Source organism: Somniosus microcephalus, chromosome 24 (assembly GCF_052327205.1).
Source record: "Somniosus microcephalus isolate GS21.2 chromosome 24, FLI_Smic_1.0, whole genome shotgun sequence".
NCBI lineage: Eukaryota > Metazoa > Chordata > Chondrichthyes > Squaliformes > Somniosidae > Somniosus > Somniosus microcephalus.
The window spans coordinates 15727860-15741602 of NC_141010.1; the positions used below are offsets into that span (position 1 = coordinate 15727860).

Sequence of the window (13743 nt, forward strand, 5' to 3'; positions counted from 1 at the left end):
TGAGGGACTTCAGTTATGTGGATAGACTGGAGAAGCTGGGGTTGTTCTCCTTAGAGTAGAGAAGATTGAGAGGAGATTTGATAGAGGTGTTCAAAATCATGAGCGGTCTAAACAGAGTAGATAGAGAGAAACTGTTCCCATTGGCGGAAGGGTCGAGAACCAGAGGACACAGATTTAAGGCGATTGGCAGAAGATCCAAAGGCGGCATGAGGAAAAACTTTTTTACTCAGTGAGTGGTTAGGAACTGGAATGCACTGCCTGAAAGGGTGGTGGCAGCAGATTCAATCGTGGCTTTCAAAAGGGAATTAAATAAGTACCTGAAGGAAAAAAAAATGGAGGGCTAGGGGGAAAGGCCGGGGGAGTGGGGCTAGCTGAAGTGCTCTTGCAGAGAGCCGGCACGGGCTTGACGGGCTGAATGACCTCCTACTGTGCTGTAACAATTCTATGACTCGATTATTCCAATGGTCTCCTGGCCGGCCTCCCATTTTCCATCCTCCATAAACATTAGCTCATTCAAAACTCTCCTGCCCACATCCTAATTCGCACCAAGTCCCATTCACCCATTACCCGTGCTCACTGACCTACATTGGCTCCCGGACCAGAACCCATAATTTTCAAATTTTCATCCTTGTTTTCAAATCGCTCCATGTCTTCGCCCCTCCCTATCTCTGCAACCTCCTACAACCCTCTGAGATCTCTGCGCTCCTCCAATTCTGGCCTCTTGCACATTCCTGATTTTAATCGCTCCACCAATGACAGCCGTGCCTTCAGCTGCCTGGGCCCCAAGCTCTGGAATTCACTCCCTAAACCTCTCCGCCTCTCCACTCCTCTATTTCTTCCCCTCTGGCTGTCTGCTGCTACTCACGTCTGTTATGTGCCACCTTGGCCTGAAAGAGAAAGGGAAGTGTGTCAGTGAATGTGGTGCAATGTGTTTGGGTGATGTGCCTGTCATGGTTAAATAGCTGGCAGTGTGTGTGCGCAAGGTATGAGATGTGGGTGTGAGGATTGGTAGTGGTAAGTGGGTGAGGGTGAGGTGAATCTGGTAGGTGAGTGATGGGGCGGGGGGGGGGGTGCATTGAGCAGTGTGTGAGGTTAGTGGTGCAGTTGGTGGGATATGGCATTTGAAGATGCATTCACTGACCTTGATCACTCGTGTGAGGTCATTAAACTTCTTGCAGCCTAGATCCAGGTCCTGGGGGGAAATACAAGAGGCACTGATGACTTCTGCCATCTCCCCCCACAGCCTGGAAAGCCTTCTGCTCCCATACGGGTAGAGGACCGGTCTTCTTCTGTGCACCTCCAGGACCAAGGCCTCCAGTGCTATACTGGAGAATTTCCTTGCCCCCTCTCTTCCCTGTTGAGCCAGGACTGCATGCAGAGTGACGATGAGGTGCTTCTGCAACAAAGCACCTCCCTTTTAAGTAGTGCAGAGAGCCAAGGCAAAATTTTATTGGCCAGGAGACTGAACCCGATATTGGGCCCCTCTTGAGCGCTAAGTCAACTAGCAGCACGTTTAATACTGAGCTGAGCGCTCCAATCATGTAAATGTTCCTGGTTCCCAGGGCTGTAAGAATTTCAATGCGGCTCGGGGACCAACACACACGAGAGACCTGAATCTAATGTTGAATGTATGAAAAATGATGAGTGACACATGGAGGTTACTCTCCACCTCACAAGGACAGAAAGACCGTTAATATACAAGCACCTTTTGATGCAGAGTAAAACACTGGTGAGTTCTGGATAAAAGGCGAGGCTGCGTTTTGCTCCCTGCCTCTGTTGTACAGAGAGCACCCGGGCTTCAGCTAACAGGACTACTTTCTTTTAAACTCAGTTTGTGGGTTATTGTGTGTTTCTGTGATGCCTTTCAGAAGATCCCTCGCTCTACGTAACTGATGTACTCCATCGCCATACAAGTGGCATTAGGGTATAGTTCCCAATTTGATCACACAAATGACTAATGTAGCTAAGCAGTTATTTTTATTATGATTAAATGCACACTTCATTTCGGAAACTTCTGAAAGGAGTTGAATGGTGGACCGTACAATAACAATAGTTCACAGAGCCAAACTAATTAGAGCAGGGTGGTTGAAGTGGACTGCTTGGTTTTAAATTATTTCGGTGGAAGTTTTGAGTAGTCTGTGCTTGTAGGATAACTATCAAGTGGGTGACTGTGTCAAACGCGCCCTTGACGCAGAGTAAAACGACATCTCTTAATGGAAAGAGAGGATATAAAGCCAAGTAACCGGGGGAAGAGAGAGAGGGCAAACTCAAGGCTATCCTAAGGTAAGGAGATTTCAGTATTAATGATATGAAAGAATACGGATCCACATATTACAAAGTCTGAGAAATGTTTTCATTTTCAACAGATATATTTTCAGTATTTTTTTCTGATTGCCAATCTATTAAGAATGTTACCGAGTACCACTTCGCTTTGCTTCTTCTAACCATTATTTTGCAGCTCTCGGATAGCAATGAAGATTTTAAAACTGTACAAAACCATAAAACTTTGTTTTGATATTTAAAAAAAAACTCCTGCTCAAAACAAAAACGAATTAGTGATTTGGCAAAAACTAATCATTGGTGTATCAAAGAGCTCTTAAAATGATTTCCAAAAAGCATTTCCGCAGGTTTGCTCTATTAGATACCTGAAAAGCTGTCATTAAAATGTAGCACAGCTCCCTAACTGATTTGTACTGGGCTAGATGTGTCTAAGAAAGAAAGACTTGCATTTATATAGCGCCTTTCATGACCACCGGACGTCTCAAAGCATTTTACAGTCAAAGTAGTACTTTTGAAGGGGAGTCTCACTGTTGTAATGTGGGAATACAAATACAAACCTTTATCTAAATTGTTTATTCAGAGGAGTCTGAATAAAGAAGTGCCGTCAGTCCCAATTGAATTCTCTTTCTGGTTTTATAACAGAGCTAAACCAAGTGAATAGACAGCTGATGGAAGCCAAGTGTAAGATTCTGATGTGCTAAACCTTATTCCACCCACTCTCATTGTGTGCTGTTACTGATCCAAGCAGAGGAAATGGCCAGGCCTGTGTGTTTACAGGGTTTTGTCAAACATCAGTTGTTTAGCATGGGTCAAGTGTGATAAAATTCCAAATATTTTGAATTTCATCTTATTTTCTTTTTTTTTTAAACAAGGGAAAGAGCAGGGGAGTGGTAGCTCTTTCAAAAAGCCAGCAAAGGCACAATGGGCCGAATGGTCTCGTTCTGTGCTGTACGATTCTATGAAGTGTCTGGTGTGCCTAAACGGGTATTTGTTAACCCTGCAATGGAGCAGGAGGTAACACTGTGGGAGATAACAGGGGACAAAGCGTGTGTTTTTTTTACATTAAGTAAACGTCATTCCTATTACCTTACGATGGTAGATAATTCACTTCAAAATTGTAACTTGCTCTCAGCTATTGTATTTTCAGTATGGTTGGACACCAGTGCCTCCAAATGGTTTTCCTTCTCTTGTTGCTATTTGCCTGCACTCATGGATCCCCTCTTAAAGCGATAGACTTACTCTCCCAAGGCGAAGTGGACAACCAGTGCTTCGATTTGACGTCGGTCGCCCTGGTTGAAACAAGACACATAAATGTGGTTGAAAGTGTGCAAGACCTGTGGAATTTCCTGATATACCTGAGAGAGTCCAAGATACCCCAGCATAGATTCCTCTTCTGGGATTTAGCCCAGCTATTCTGGGATGTCTATGTGGATTGCGTGCTGGCAAGAACTCATGGACTAGGCAAACGAGAAACCGTCCCTGGCGAGAACTTTGCAATTCGAAGTTAATACAGGTAATTCTTCCACTTTCTTGCTTGCATACATGCAAGGAAAGGATTAATCAGACGGTCCTGAGCTTTGCTAATGTTATACTGCTATTGATTCATCTTTATATTGTAGTAATAGTAACCTTTAGCTTTTACCTGTTAAGTGAGGAAGTAGAAGTCAATTTAGATGCCGTGACCACTGAACTGCAGAATTAAGGCTGACCTTAAAGCAACGGTCAGTTTAAAAAATAAAGCTAATTAGAAAGACATTCCAGAGCATAATGCAGAGAACTTTAATCAGTTGCTAACAAATTCTGCAGAAGGGAAACATCTGCGACATCATTCTTTTTAGAAAGCAAGAGATTGGTATGGAATGCTACAGATTTATAATTAGAAGTTTCCCTTGGTAGAACGAGAGTGAAACTATCGATAAGATAACAAAGTAGGGGAGTTCTATGGAAAAAGAACTCGTTAAAACTAAAGTTATTGATAAGGGACAGAGGAAGCAGCTCATTAAAATTCACCTTATATGGAGTTGTATTAGGCGATGCAGCAACGGGTAGAATGTCCTGTAGAAAGGGTAACAGAAAGGTATAAAAAGTGGGTGTTGGAACAGGGACCAAGTTTCGAATTGCAGCCTATTTACCGAGCTTGGAACTGTAATGTGTTTGAATCCTCCCACTAAAACTTGTAAGGTTTGGTCACAAGTACTGCTCGAGTGTATTTTTCATTATTGTATACTTAATAAATCAGTGACATCTGACATTCAATGTTGCGAACCCTATTGATTTGAGGAGAAAGTTAATCGGTAAGAACAGGCACATTTACCCCTCCTCTAACAAACACATGCAGCATATTAGACAATATCTGAACAGACCGGCTCAAACATAATGGCCCGTAATTTGCAGTCAGCAGCGAAGCGAAGGCGTTCACCGCTGGCCCCGAAGTACACTTCCCACAAAGATCTCGCGATCTCTGTGGCGAGAGGTTCGGCTTTTCCGACGCGTAATTGAAAGCAACGCAAGTTAATGGGGAATCCCTAACACCAGCTGCTGTGACGTCGACAAGCTAAGCAGCCAATCACAATGCAGAATTCTCACAGCCCGCGAACCTGGAAGCTCCTTTGCTTCTAACTTTTAAAAAATGCTAGAGAGAGCAAAACAAAGATTGGGGCTCTCACACGGGGAAAAGGCAAATCTGAAATAAAGATGAACAAACTTTAAAAAAAAACTAAAATAACATGTTCTTAAAGTTTCTTAAAAATTTTAATAAATTTGACACTACTCCTAATTAAAATTAATTTTTCAGGGCCATAACCTTTGTTTAGCAGTCAATCCACTGTTAAAACCCCAGTTACACCTAATCCAAAAGGGTCTAACTTTTAGTGGAGTAAATGAAGTGAGACTACAAAATGTTGAGGGACAGAGGGATCTGGGGGTCCTAGTACATGAATCACAAAAAGTTAGCATGCAGGTACAGCAAGTAATTAGGAAGGCTAATGGAATGTTGGCCTTTATTGCAAGGGGTATGGAATATAAAAGTAGGGAAGTTTTGATGCAACTGTACAGGGCGTTGGTGAGACCGCACCTGGAGTACTGCATACAGTTTTGGTTTCCATATTTAAGGAAGGATATACTTGCATTGGAGGCAGTGCAGAGAAGGTTCACTAGGTGGATTCCTGGGATGAAGGGGTTGACATATGACGAAAGGTTGCCCAGGTTGGGCCTATACTCATTGGAGTTTAGAAGAATGAGAGGTGATCTTATTGAAACATATAAGATTCTAAAGGGGCTTGACAGGGTGGATGCCGAGAGGATGTTTCCCCTAGTGGGGGTATCTAGAACTAGGGGGCATAGTTGCAGAAAAAGGGGTCGCCCCAAGATGAAGATGAGAAGGAATTTCTTCTCTCAGGGGGTCGTGAATCTTTGGAATTCTCTACCCCAGAGAGCTGTGGAGGCGGAGTCATTGAATATATTCAAGGCTGAGATTGACAGACATTTGAACTACAGGGGAGTCAAGGGGTACGGGGAGAGAGCGGGAAAGTGGTGTTGAGGCCCAGGTTGGACCAGCCATGATCTTATTGAATGGCGGGGCAGGCTCGAGGGGCCAACTGGCAGACTCCTGCTCCTGTTTCTTATGTTCTTAAACAGCGGGATTACTGCGGAAGAGCCGAAGGTTTCGTCAGTTTCCTTGGTTTGACAGATTACACTGATTGCCGGCTCTGTGGTGTGGTGCTGGGGTAACTGAGGGGCTTACCAGCGGCTTTAGGCCCCCTTCTACCAAACTGGTTGTGGAGGAGCGGAGCAAGTGCTTGCTCCGCTTGGAACAGTTTAATGGCCGTTGCAGCCTCTGCAGCGACTAACACCCAATTTAAAAAAAAAACCTTCCTGTGAAGCCAGCCGTACTCCTCAACCTTCCCCCGCACCCCACAATACCCACAGTCTCCCGGCCACCTATGTTGCCATTCCACCTCCCCGAGACTTACCTTACTGGCGAGGCAAGCGGCCCAATATTCAACTGCGTAAGATGGCTGAGCTGCCTGTGGCGGGGTGACCGATGCTAGCGACTTGTCCAAATAATGTAAATAAGGCTCGAGGCCCAATTTCAGGCTGGTCCAGGGCCTCCAGATTGGGGCGCTGTTCGGCCACAGGAAGCCTCCGACCACAATTTCCAGCCCAATATTGTGATCACTAATCACATTTCTTTCCTTCTTCCAAAACAGAAAATTTGTGATGCTGAAGAGCTGCCGTGAAGCAAAGCAACTGTCAAAATAAGAAAACCAAGTCGTTACAGCATCAACTTTTGTATTCAAATTGTTTCAGAACCTCTGTTTTATAATTGCATGTGGCTGTTCCTTGCTCGTTATCTCGATATAAAAATACTGAATGTCACAATCAAAGCTGGAATAAAACAGGAAAATTAGTATCAACTGTTTTATAATGTATAGGAACATATTTTTTGCTATAAAATCCCTTGTATTACTTCTTATATAAAGCGGAGGGCCAGAAAAATCTACACCCACTTTTGTTTGCTTTTTTATTATTTTCTATCCTTTGACTCTGTTTCAGAGTATGTGAGCTACACAATTTCCCCGTTAGGACAAGTGTGCCTCACTTGTACTTGTGCTGTGACCATCAAAAGTGTAAATTGATAGATGAATGATCACATTATATATATATTAAAATTAAAGCTATTTTCTTCAAAGTTCTTTGGGACTGCCCTGTTCTAGTTAGATATATTGTACAATACAAAGCAAACAACATTAAGCAGGCCACAGTGGAATATGTTGTGGGGGGAAAAAAGCATGTTACACTCGGGCATTTTAAGCAGTGGTTTATGCAAATAAGTTTTCATAAGAACATAAGAATTAGGAGCAGGAGTCGGCCATACGGCCCCTCGAGCCTGCTCCGCAATTCAATAAGATCGTAGCTGATCATCGACCTCAACTTCACTTTCCCCTAGAGTCCAAAAATCAATCTATCTCAGCCTTGAATATACTCAACGATTCAGCATCTACAGCACTTTGGGGCAGAGCATTCCAAAGATTCACAAACGTCTGAGTGAAGAAATTCCTCCTCATCTCGGTCTTAAATGGCCGACCCCTTATCCTGAGACTGTGCCCCAGTCCTAGACACTCCAGCCAGGGGAAACAACCTCTCAGCATCTACCCTGTCAATCCCCCTCAGGATCTTATATGTTTCAATGAGATCACCTCTTTCTTCTAAACCCCAGAGAGTGTAGGCCCATTCTACACAATCTCTCCTCATAGGACAACTCTCTCATTCTAGGGATCAATCTAGTAAACCTTTGCTGCTCCGCCTCCAAGGGAAGTATGTCCTTCCTCAGTTCAGGAGACCAAAACTGTGCACAGTACTCCAGGTGTGGTCTCACCAAGGCCCTGTACAATTGTAGTAAGACTTCCTTACTCTTATACTCCAACCCCCTTGCAATAAAGGCCAACATGCCAATTGCCTCCCTTATTGCTTGCTGTACCTGCATGCTAACTTTCTGTGTTTCTTGTACAAGGACACCGAACTCTCCATGAACACCAACATTTAATAGTTTTCACTATTTAAAAAATATTCTGTTTTTCTACTCTTCCTACCAAAGTGAATAAGAACATAAGAAATAGGAGGAGTAGGAGTAGGCCAATCGGCCCCTCGAGCCTGCTCCGCCATTCAATAAGATCATGGCTGATCTGATCCTAACCGCCAATCTACTATCACAGAACCATCTCCTGAATCTAACAGAATTAGACACACGAAATAGGAGCAGAACCAGGCTACACGGCCCCTGGGCCCGCTCCGCTACCCACAGGGCCAAATTCCTGCCCGCTCCCCGTAACCCTTAATTCCCTTTACTTCTAGGAAACTGTCTATTTCTGTTTTAAATTTATGTAATGATGTAGCTTCTACAACTTTTTGGGGCAGCATATTCCATGGACCTACCACCCTCTGAATGAAGTAGTTCCTCCTCATCTCAGTTTTGAAAGAGCAGCCCCTTATTCGAAGACTATGCCCCCTAGTTCTAGTTTCACCCATCATCGGGAACATCCTCCCCGCATCCACCCGATCCAACCCCTTCACAATCTTATATGTTTCAATAAGATCGCCTCTCATTCTTCTGAACTCCAATGAGTAGAGTCCCAATCTACTCAACCTCTCCTCATATGTCCATCCCCTCATCCCCGGGATTAACCGAGTGAACCTTCTTTGTACTGACTCGAGAGCAAGTATGTCTTTTCTTAAGTATGGACACTAAAACTGTATGCAGTATTCCAGGTGCGGTCTCACCAATACCTTGTACAACTGAAGCAATACCTCCCTATTTTTATATTCTATCCCCCTAGCAATGAAAGCCAACATTCCATTGGCCTTCTTAATCACTTGCTGCACCTGCATACTAACTTTTTGAGTTTCGTGCACCAGGACCCCCAGATCCCTTTGTACTACAGTACTTTCCAGTTTCTTGCCATTAAGATAATAACTTGCTCTACGATTTTCCTGCCAAAGTGCATAACCTCACACTTTCCAGTATTGTATTCCATCTGCCAAATCTCTGCCCACTTACTTAGCCTGTCTATGTCCCCTTGCAGGTTTTTTTATGTCCTCCTCACTCACTACTTTCCCTCCCATCTTAGTATCATCTGCAAACTTTGATATGTTACACTCGGTCCCCTCCTCCAAATCGTTAATATAGATTGTAAAGAGTTGGGGACCCAGCACTGACCCCTGCGGAACACCACTAGTTACTGATTGCCAGTCTGAGAATGAACCATTTATCCCAACTCTCTGCCTTCTGTTAGATAGCCAATCCTCTATCCATGCCAGAATATTACCCCAATCCCGTGATTTTTTATCTTAAGCAATAATCTTGTGTGGCACCTTGTCAAATGCCTTTTGGAAGTCTAAATACACTACGTCCACTGGTTCCCCTTTATCCACCCTATATGTTACTTCCTCAAAGAACTCCAGCAAATTTGTCAAACATGACTTCCCCTTCATAAAACCATGCTGACTTTGTCCTATTAAATTATGATTATCCAAATGTCCTGTTACTGTCTCCTTAATAATGGACTCCAAAATTTTACCTACCACAGATGTTAGGCTAACCGGTCTATAGTTTCCAGCCTTCTGTCTACTGCCCTTTTTAAATAAGGGTGTTACATTAGCAGTTTTCCAGTCTGCCGGGACCTTTGCTGAGTCCAGGGAGTTTTGGAAAATTACTACTAATGCATCCGCAATCCCTACCGCCACTTCCCTCAAGACCCTAGGATGTAAGCCATCAGGTCCAGGTGATTTATCGGCCTTGAGTCCCATTATTTTACCGAGTACCACTTCCTTAGTGATTTTGATCGTGTTTAGCTCCTCCCCCCCTATAGCCCCCTGTTTGTCCAGTGTTGGGATATTCTTAGTGTCCTCTACTGTAAAGACTGATACAAAATATTCAGTGTTTTTGCCATCTCCATATTTCCCACCATTAATTTCCCAGTCTCATCCTCTAAGGGACCAACATTTACTATAGCCACCCTTTTTCTTTTTATATAACTATAAAAACTCTTACTATCTGTTTTTATATTTTTTGCTAATTTACTTTCATAATCTATCTTCCCTTTCTTAATCAATCTTTTTGTTATTTTTTGCTGTCTTTTAAAGTTTTCCCAATCCTCTATCCTCCCACTAGATTTGGCTACCTTATATGCCCTTGTTTTTAGTCGAATACTATCCTTAATTTCTTTACTTAGCCACGGATGGCTGTCTTTTCTTTTACACCCTTTTCTTCGCAGTGGAATATATATTTTTTGGAAGTTGTAAAATAACTCCTTAAATGTACACCACTGATCATGTATCGTCTTACCCTTTAATCTATTTTCCCAATCCACTCTACTCAATTCCGCTCTCATACCTTCATAGTCTCCTTTATTCAAGCTTAGCACGCTTGTTTGAGATCTAACCTTCTCACCCTCTAATTGAATATGGAATTCAACCATGTTATGGTCACTCATTCCAAGGGGATCCTTTACTAGGACATTTTTAATTAATCCTGTCTCGTTACACAGGACCAGATCTAAGGTTGCTTGCCCCCTGGTCGGTTCAGTTACATACTGCTCAAGAAACCCATCCCTAATACACTCAATGAACTCATCCTCAAGACAGTCCTGCCCAATTTGATTTGTCCAATTAATGTGATAGTTAAAATCCCCCATAATTATAGATGTTCCCTTATTACAAGCCTCAACTATTTCCTGATTGATACTCCATCCAACAGAGTTGCAACTGTTCGGAGGCCTATAGACTATGCCCACTAGTGTTTTTTTCTCCTTAATATTCCTTATCTCCAACCAAACTGTTTCATTATCCTGATCCTTTGACCCAATATCATTTCTCTGTATTAGTGATTCCTTCCTTTATTAACATAGCCACCCCACCTCCCCTTCCTTCCTGCCTGTCCTTCCTGATCGTTAAATAACCTGGTATGTTTAATTCCCAGGCATTGTCACCCTGCAGCCATGTTTCTGTAATGGCCACAAGATCATACCCATATGTAGTTATTTGTGCCATTAACTCGTCTATTTTGTTACAAATGCTACGTGCATTCAGATAGAGAACTTTCAAATATGTTTTGTGACACTTAGGCCTAGAAATTCACTTGGGCGCGGGCAGCTCGCTCGCGCCCAAAAGTTAGCGCTGGGCGGGGAGGCATTAGCGCACGCCGTATATTTGTCTTCTGCGCCCCAATTCAGAAGCGGGCGCTATACCAGGGTGTGCCCGCCTCCGTTTGGGGCGCTGCAACTGAATATTGGCGCGCTAGTTGCCGCAGCGCCACCCGATGCGGTGCGGCAGGCTGCGGTACTGCAGGCCTCCCCCTTTCTTAAGGGGGAGGCGCCTGCAACGGCTGGAGCCCCGATCGCGAGTGCCGGCAAAAGAGCCCGGCACGACGGAGAAGTGCCGGGCTCCACGGAAACCAGCCGGCAATGCCGCGGGGGGGGGGGGGGGGGGTGGAGGAGGCCAGGGAAGGAGGTGCGGGCAGGCGGCCGCCGAAAAAGCGGCCGGCCGCACCTTCAGCTTTAAAGCGCCCCACTATGGCAGCAGGACGGCCCCGTTTTCTGTTCGCTGTTTGCGCCCGCTTCGGAGGAGGCGGGCGCAAATAAATATGGGGATCAGCGCGGTTTTGGGGCGTTACGGGCCACCGCGCACACCGATGACGTCATCGGTCCCGGCGCAGCGCTAACGGCTACCGCCGCCAATACCGCTGCACTCAATTTCAGCACTACCACCCCGCCGGCGCAAAAGACCTCTTTAGGCGCTAAGTGGGCGCAAGGCCCACTGAATTTCTAGGCCAAAGTTCCTGCTTTTGCCCTTTTTATTACTTTACCTTTTACTCCATACCTTCTGCCCCTTCCTGACACGCTCTGGTTTTTAATTTCCCTACTGCTACCCAAGTCTACGACTTTCTCTGTTGTTATTTTTATTATTTGCCCTCTAGGAACCTCGCCCCCACTAGTTAGTTTAAAGCCCTCTCTACAGTCCTAGTTATATGATCCGCCAGGACTCTAGTCCCAGCACTGGCCAAGTGAAGCCCGTCCCAACGGAACAGCTCCCTCCTGCCCCAGTACTGGTGCCAGTGTCCCAGGAAGCAAAACCCATTTCTCCCACACCAGTCTTTGAGCCACGCATTTAACTCTCTCATTTTATTTGTCCTAGCCAAATTCGCTCGTGGCTCAGATTATTACCCTTGAGGTTCTGTTTTTTAATTTGACCCCTAGCTGCTCATACTCCTTTAACAGAACCGGCTTCCTAGTCCTATCTACGTCGTTTGTACCAACATGGACCACGACAACTGGATCCACCCCCTCCCACTGCAAGTTTCTTTCCAGCCCAGAGGAGCTGTCCTTAACCCTGGCACCGGGTAGGCAACACAGCCTTCGGGACTCTCGCTCTCGGCTGCAGAGAACTCTATCTATCCCCCTAATACTATCCCCTACCACTACAACATTTCTATTTACTCCCCCCTCTTGAATGGCCCCCCATTCCACGGTGCTGTGGCCAGGTTGCTCATCCTCCCTGCAGTCCCTGCTCCTGTCCCCACAGGGAGTAAGAACCTCGAACCTGTTGGACAAGAGCAAGGGCTGCAGCTCCTCCAACACTACCTCCTGGATCCCCGTACCTGCCTCACTCGTAGTCACATCGTCCTGTCCCTGACCATGGGCTACATCTGAATTAATTAACTTCATAGGTGTGACCACCTCCTGAAACACACAGTCCAGGTACTTCTCCCCCTCCCTGATGCGTCACAGTGTCTGAAGCTCAGACTCCAGCTCATCAACACGGAGCTGGAGTTCCTGTAGCAGCAGACACTTGTCACAGACGTAATCACCGTGAGCCTCAATGGGGTCCACCGGCTCCCACATCTCAACAGTAACACATCACCTGCTCCATTCTATGTAATTAATTAAATTTTTTATTGTTAGTTATAGACACCCTCTGCCTGATTTTAGATGCTAGTATCCCCTTTAATTAATTGGATTTAAATTAAATCAATCCCTCTAATTACACCAGTTAAATGGTTTACCAACAGTCACTCTGCACCAGAAAGGCCTTATTAACTACAACCCAGAGTTAAAGTTTGAAAAGAGCACCTAACACCCCACTTACCCTAACTCACACACTTACCCAAACTCTCAGCACTCTGATGACTCGCACCCAGTGCTTGCTCGCACTAGCACTGGTCTTTTTATACTGTTTGTTTGTTTAAAGCCAAATGAGTCACCCCTGCTGATTGGTTAGAAAACTGGTTTCCACTGCCTGCTGTGCCAATTTACTCCTACTGCAGTGTAACCTTGTTTTACTCTTCTTAAACCAATAGAATCCCAAATATTTAACTTTTCCCCTTTACTTAAACTGCTTAAGTAATCTTATCAAGAATGATTTAAAGAGAAATAACAATTAAAGAACTCTCACACTTACCCAAACTCACAGCACTCTCTGCTGACTCGCACTAACCTCACATTTCCCCACATTATACTCCATCTGCCACTTTATTGCCCACTCACTTAACCTATCTATATCCCTTTGCAGGCTCTTTGTGTCCTCCTCAGTTTACGTTTCCACCTACCTTTGTATCGTCAGCAAATTTGGATACATTGCACTCAGTCCCTTCACCCAAGTCATTAATATAGATTGTAAATAGTTGAGGCCCAAGTACTGATCCTTGTAGCAACTCACTAGTTACAGCCTGCCAATCAAAATATTATCTGTTTATCCCTACTATCTGTTTTCTGTCCGTTAAACAATCCTCTATCCATGCTAATATATATTACCCCCAACCCCATGAGCCCTTATCTTGGATAGCAGCCTTTTATGTGGCACCTTATTGAATGCCTTTTGGAAATCCAAATATACCACATCCAGTGGTTCCCCTTTATCTACCCTGCTAGTTATATCCTCAAAAAACTCCAATAAATTTGTTGAACACTA

The 13743-nt window shown here is 44.6% G+C and overlaps 1 long non-coding RNA gene across 1 annotated transcript; it reads left to right on the plus strand.

Annotated features, from left to right (window-relative positions):
- Positions 1-376: 376 nt before the first annotated feature.
- LOC147101085 (uncharacterized) lies at positions 377-6974 on the plus strand. The gene is made up of 2 exons (XR_015073444.1): positions 377-3793; positions 6489-6974. It is a non-coding gene; the product is annotated as an uncharacterized LOC147101085 (long non-coding RNA).
- Positions 6975-13743: the final 6769 nt, after the last annotated feature.